Raw genomic sequence first — 6,497 nt, forward strand, 5'->3', positions numbered from 1 at the left:
GGGCGGGTGGCGGGGGCACCTCCGGCCTCCGGTGGCCTTTCACACCGCCGTGGTACGAGAAGTCCCCACGCGGCTGCTTTTTGCATCTTGCCAGGTCTTCCGATGCGCGGGCAGCACAGCGTGTGTGTCCTTAGGTGAGGGTCTCTCATGGGAAGCAAGGAGGTCGTTTGAACAAGCTGCTAACCCTCGTACTTCTCTTGATGGTGCCAGCTTTTCTCATTCAAGTTTTTATGTCTTTTTCTGACATAATCCGTGTGCCTTATCGTTATTTCTTTGGGGGGGAGCAGAAGACTCACCTGAGAGTGCTGATGTATTTGTTTTGGCTTCCTTTGGATCTTTAATTGATTTTCTACCTGCTCACTAGCTTCAGCAGCAGAGCTGACATCGCTGTGACAGGAAGCACTTACAAGTTAAAAATTGAGGTCTGGGTACAGGAGGGAGAGTCGAATGAATGACCTTGTTCTGTTGAAGGCATAGGCCTGGGGTCACCGTTTCAGTACTGCTCGGCATGCTTCTAGCCACGCTCTTGGGAAATGGGAACCTGGAGATACTGGTGGGATGGGGAGTAGAGGCAAGAAGGGGAGAGAGAGGAGGTTGGAAATTACAGTTAAATAGGGCAAGGGGATTTGCAAATACATAAAGGAGAAGAGAAGGCTCCAGGGAGACCTTATCATGGCCTTTCAATATATAAAGGGGGCTTATAAGAAAGATGGAGAGAGACTTTATACCAAGGCCTGCAGAGACAGGACAAGGGGCAATGGTTTTAAACTGAAAGAGGGTAGGTTCAGATTGGACATAAGGAGAAATATTTTACGATGAGGGAGGTGAGACTGGAACAGCTCGCCTAGAGAAGTTGCGGATGCCCCATCATTGGAAGTGATCAAGGTCAGGTTGGATGGAGCTTTGAGCAACCTGATCTAGTGAAAGATGTCCCTGCCAATGGCTGTGGTGTTGGATCTTTAAAGGTCCCTTCCAACCCAAACCATTCTATGATGCTAGGAAAGAACTAGATGTTAGTAGTTGTATTGTTCAAGAAGCTTTTAAGAACCTACATGGGGAACACAAGTAATCTTTGAGCGCTCAGGTTTGAAACAAGCTGGCCGTGTAGTTTATCTTTTATTTTCTTGCCTGGTTTTGTGTGTCCTTGATTTTGTTCTCTCCAGGCCTTCCTGTTTTGGGAGGAAGGAGATCTGTATATCACTTTCTAAAATGCATCTGGAAGCAAAAATCTGAGCAGCACTCTGTCTGGCACAGAAAACTATGTTTTGGAAGGGAACAGTCAGTAAGCAGACTGTAATAGCTATTCTGACTTTTTTTTTAATATTAAACTAAAATACATACATGAATAATTGTACTGTAGCAATTTTGAAAATCCTTTATAAACTTTTGAACTCCTGTTTACTGGGATCAAATTATTTTTTAATTTACTGAGGTAGTAGAATATTCATCAGTAAATCTTTTCTTCCATTAAAGCTGCTATGTGCAATTTAGAGATGCTAAGTAAAATCCAGTATGTCTTTCTCTCATAGTTCCTTACAGTGTTAAACTACGAACTTGAATCTGTTCATTCTCTAAGTTTCTGCTGGTGTTTTGCTACAAAAATCCGACCTGAGAAAATTCGGTTATTCTGGAGCATTCTGTGGATTCTTTTTTATTTTAGTGAGTCCTGAGTGGGTTGTATACCCCGTTTAAGCTGTTTTACATCTTGAGATAAGATCATCTCAAGTATAAAATTTCTGTAGGAACTTGCAATAAACCCACTGTTGTTTCAAGTACTATTTAAAACTGGTTTAAGTAAAAAGGAGTATAATTTTTTTCTTATTAATGTTTTTAAATTATGACTGCATACTGTGGACTAGGACTGTCTTTTGCTTATTAAATGTAGTTAGATTATAAGTATCTACGTCTGTGTAGGCACCAACTTCTTTCTGGTGATTTGTTTTTACCCATTGAAGTGAGGAAGTAGTCTTGAAGTTTGCTATAAACTGAGACTAATATAATAATATAATTTCACATAATAAACTTTTAATATAGTTTACTATAAATGGAAAACAATTTGAATTGGTTAAGTTTCTAATTAGCACAGCGCAATTTCTAATTCTACATTTGTTATCATGTTATGCAGGATAACCTCACGTCATATATGACTTTTAGCATCACATTGTATATGACTGGGGCACACATATAATACGAAACTAGAATTGCAGCAAACCCATTATGTGCTATGATTACTAAATAGTTTTCTCAATGGCTGCTCAGGAACTTGTTGCTTAGTTTGCCCCGGTTTCTCCATGATGTTCCCGGTGAGTCTGTAAGTGTGCATGTAGAGGTAACGGGGAGATGAGGCTGTCAAATTCTTCAGTGGTGTTTCCGTGAGACACTTTTCTCTCTACACGTTCTGTATTACTAGCTGCTTTGAGCTGATATTGCTTAGTTTAAAACTCCTGTGAAGTTGCATACCCATATGTACTTTTTGGAGTACATAGACCATGTACTTCCTGTATATCTTTATTTTCTTTATGGGCATGCACCTTAGAACAATAACTGCTTTAGTTCTATGCTTCCAGAAGTCCCCAGAACATGGAACTTCTCAAATGTAAAAACGGGAGGCCATGGCTTGCTCTTAGTATCCTTCTCTAGGCATTTTTTCCACCTGATTTGTTTGCAGCCATTTTTTTGGTCCTGTTACTAACAAACTGATACTTCATCTGAGGAGTATCATTAGGCAAAGGAGGCCATCCTAGACCTCAGGGACTGAAAGTGCTGCTCAAAGTGAATAATGGATGTTTCAGAGTATTTGTATACTTTTAGATAAAACCAGACTTCATAGAATAAATATGTAGGAAATGAAGCTACAGTAAATTATTTGTACTGCAGAATATTCTGATCAAGATCTGTCTTATTTTTTTATTTCAGTTATCTGATGGTATCAAGATTGTGGATCTTCAGAAGTCTCAAAATCAAGTTTTTCTGAAGCTTCAGTCAAAAGGGTTGAAAGGAGGAGGTATGAAAAATACTTGTCTCTGTTTATAAATGGGAAGGTCAAAGCATTTTCTAACGGAATCTGGAGTTAATTAAAATTATTCTCTTCTTTAAATGGGAAGCAATTATTTTTCTTATAAGTCCTAGGTATCCCTTCACTTGTTCTCTTGATTCTGCTCCAGAAAAACTAAACTTCTCTTTTTAAGTGCCTTGGTGTTTAATTTTTTCTTTGTAATTTCATGTGTAGAAATTAGAATATTGCTGCCCTTTGGAATCAATAAAACTTGCCTTGCAGTAGCGTTAATAGCTGCCTTGTCTCATATAAAATAAGCTGAATACTCATCAGCAATTCAGATACTGAAAGGGTATCTTCTCAGTAACTGCTGTGTAGAAAACTATACCATTGGTAAAAAGCTTTTGATTTCTTCTGATTTTTTTGTTTGTTTTTTTCTTTTGATTCTGTATGTTTTGTTATTTTTATTACAAAAATTGTAGGTATATCTGTTTGTATGGTATCTTGAATTAGATTATGATACCTGAATATCTTCAGAAATGCTCTGAAATCTGTTGATTATGTTACTTGGTTGCTAGCATTAATATTCTTTTAACAATAACGTTATTATAAGGGAATGAAATAAATGCTAATGGGGTGGTAGGATGAAGAAGGAAACCCTTCTTTTCATGCAGATATTTTATTTGGTGTCACAAAATGTTGTATTTCTTAGCTTATGTAAGCCATGAGTGTACTGGATTATGGTTTTCTTGTGACAGAGGGAAGTGAAGCATTTGTATATCAGCCAGTTCATGTTTACATTCTCTAGAACCTGCAATGGTTAGAAAACACCTATGAAAAGGGACCCCATGGTTCTATGGCATCAGATGTTTTTCTTTCTCTCATTCTTGCCTGCTTGCTCTGATAATTTTTTGCTGTATGTAGGCTGTGATAGACTAAATAAAAAGAGTTTTTCTTCTTTTCTGAGCTGTTTTTTGCCATGCAAGTATATGGAGAAGATAGTGTAGTAGCCCTAAGAAATCTTTCAAGGGAAAGAAAAACTGTTGCTGTTTTTTGTGCCTAGGAATGGAATATTTGGCTGTGACATTCTCTTAGAGATACCACTTTCAACAGTCCATGTCTAGATAAAGCACTTAACTTTCTCTGGCCCACAACTCTGATGTAAGTCAATCTAAAAGATCTGAAGGCTTTAGTACCAGTCTTTTGTGTTCATTCTGGAGTCTTTCAGTTCTGAGATTTTTCCTTACAGCAGATGAATCAAGGAAGGCCCTGAATTTCTAACTTCAGGAAGTGCATGGTCAGTAGGGCCAAGCACATTGGTTGCTGAAGTACTCTGAATATCACCCATGTCACCTCTGTGTTCATTCATCACTGGTGTCTATCAAATAATGCATAATCTTTTCATATGATCACAGAATAATTCATGTTGGAAGGGACATGAGGAGGTCTCTACTCCAACCTTCTGCTCAAAGCAGGGTCATCTCTGAGGTCAGACCAGGTCAAGTTTGGAAAGCCTCCAAGGATGGAGACTGCACAGGCTCTCTGGGCTCCTGTTCCAATGCTTGACTGACCTTATTGTGGAAAGAGTTTCTCCTTCAGATTTGTGGAGCCAGTTTTGTGTTAAATATGACCAGCTGTAATACGCAAAAAAAAAAAATCAGTTCAGTCTTTGACAGGATGCAGTAAGTCAGGATCTCAAGATAGAGTAATTTTTGTGACTGACATAGAGCAGCTCTACTCTTAGATATAAAGAGTTAGAATAATGTCTACCTTCAGTCTTATCACTTAAAAGTTACTTGTCTGTTTTTGTGGTTACCATAGTGAAATGTGTTGTTTAAACACTTCTGCCTGCCTGCCCAAGTTAGACTTAGAGAAGATTGTTTTCTTGATTTTTTTTTTTTTTTTTTTTTTTTAAAGAGGATTTCTCCTAAGAAAAACACCCAAACTTTCCTACTGTTGATCAGTTCATCTTATTTTGGAAGTTTGCATATTGCATGTTGACTTTCATATACTTATGTGTACTGTAAAAATAATAACAAAAGTTATAAAATATTTTCCACACTTTCAGCTGTGAGTTGTGATTTCTTGGGGTTTTTTTCATTGATGCTATTAAGTTACCTTAAATACAGCGATACAAAAATTTCCTAAAGACAAGCTGTTTGATGTTTTTACTTGATGTTTTCTCAGCAAATAGACCTCTTATCTATCCCCTTTTTTCCAGATTGCTGAGGATTCTGTGCTTTGGGTTTTTTTTGTCTAATGTTTTGTTCCATAGTATATATAATGTGTGTGTGTTTGAATCTGTATGCTTCATAAATACACATATATGCAGATAGGGGAGAGAGAATAATTACTTTAATTAATAACTTTAAAGGGAAGTGATAAATGGGGCATCAGTAGAGTCTGTTTTTCTTGTGGAGATTGCATCATTAATATGTTTGAAGCACATGTTTTAGAGGTTTGGATTTAGGGAGCTGCTTGTTAGTCTCAGACTGGAGTTTGAATTGAAGAGTATTGGTCCTTTCATTCTATGATAAACTCTTTCTCTTAGAGCAGGGGCTAACCTTCGGGTTAGTGGAGTCTGTGTCCACCAGAACTTCATAACGCTTGGTAGTACCTCTTTTCCCTCCTATGCTAAGCCCAGGTAACACCAAAGCTAGCACCAGGCTCAGCACCATGGTATGCCAGAACAGGAAGTGTACACTAGAGCCGAAATATACTCTGCCAGTGTGTAGCTGTCAGTAGGGATCATCAAAAAAGGCTATAAAAAGGGTTAGAGCCACTGGTGCCCTAGAATACTGTCTTGCTACTTAAAAAGTAATAGTCCTTTAGAAGTTGCTATATTTAAACATCGAGTAGTTGGAGTTGGGATATAACTTATGCAAAGACTTAGCCCCCAAATTTGTTTTATCCAGATATGAAACAGCATGTTGACATTAACATCCGACTATTTTAATTTTTTTAATAAAAAGATTTATAATGTATTATTTTTACAGTTGATTTTGGAAATACAAGATTTTACAGTATCAGGCCTTGAGTTAATTTAAATTTTTCTAAATTCCCAGTAATTGTGTAGTCAGTATTTTTTTTTATCTGAAATTAAGTGCATAGTAGCATAATAAACAGATTATTTTTTGTTTGTTTGTCTTTTAGGTCGTTTTGGACAAACAACTCCACCACTTGTTGATTTTCTTAAGGATATTTTAAGAAGATACCCAGAAGGAGGACAGATTCTTAAGGTATACAACAAACGGTATTTTTAGCAGTCATTTAATATATATGACATAATACTATTAGTTTATCACTTCCCAGCAAATCTTGCAGTTGTCATACCTCATTAGATATTCATTCTGGTACAGGAGATCATAGAATCATAGAATCATTAAGGTTGGAAGAGACCTCCAAGATCATCGAGTCCAACCGTCAACCCAACACCACCATGCCCACTAAAACATGTCCCTAAGCACCTCATCTACCCGTCTTTTAAATACTTCCAGGGATG

The 6,497-nt window shown here is 37.4% G+C and overlaps 1 protein-coding gene across 1 annotated transcript in view; it reads left to right on the forward strand.

Annotated features, from left to right (window-relative positions):
- The first annotated feature begins 2,942 nt into the window (after window positions 1-2,942).
- Window positions 2,943-6,497, forward strand: part of SACS (sacsin molecular chaperone) — a 38,654-nt gene continuing 35,099 nt past the window's right edge. The window contains exons 1-2 of the mRNA XM_009327764.1: window positions 2,943-3,004; window positions 6,149-6,234. The gene's annotated coding sequence lies outside the window, so the exon portion shown is untranslated. The remainder of the gene's footprint in view (window positions 3,005-6,148; window positions 6,235-6,497) is intronic.

Source organism: Pygoscelis adeliae, unplaced genomic scaffold (genome assembly GCF_000699105.1).
Source record: "Pygoscelis adeliae isolate BGI_AS28 unplaced genomic scaffold, ASM69910v1 Scaffold14, whole genome shotgun sequence".
NCBI classification, from domain to species: domain Eukaryota; kingdom Metazoa; phylum Chordata; class Aves; order Sphenisciformes; family Spheniscidae; genus Pygoscelis; species Pygoscelis adeliae.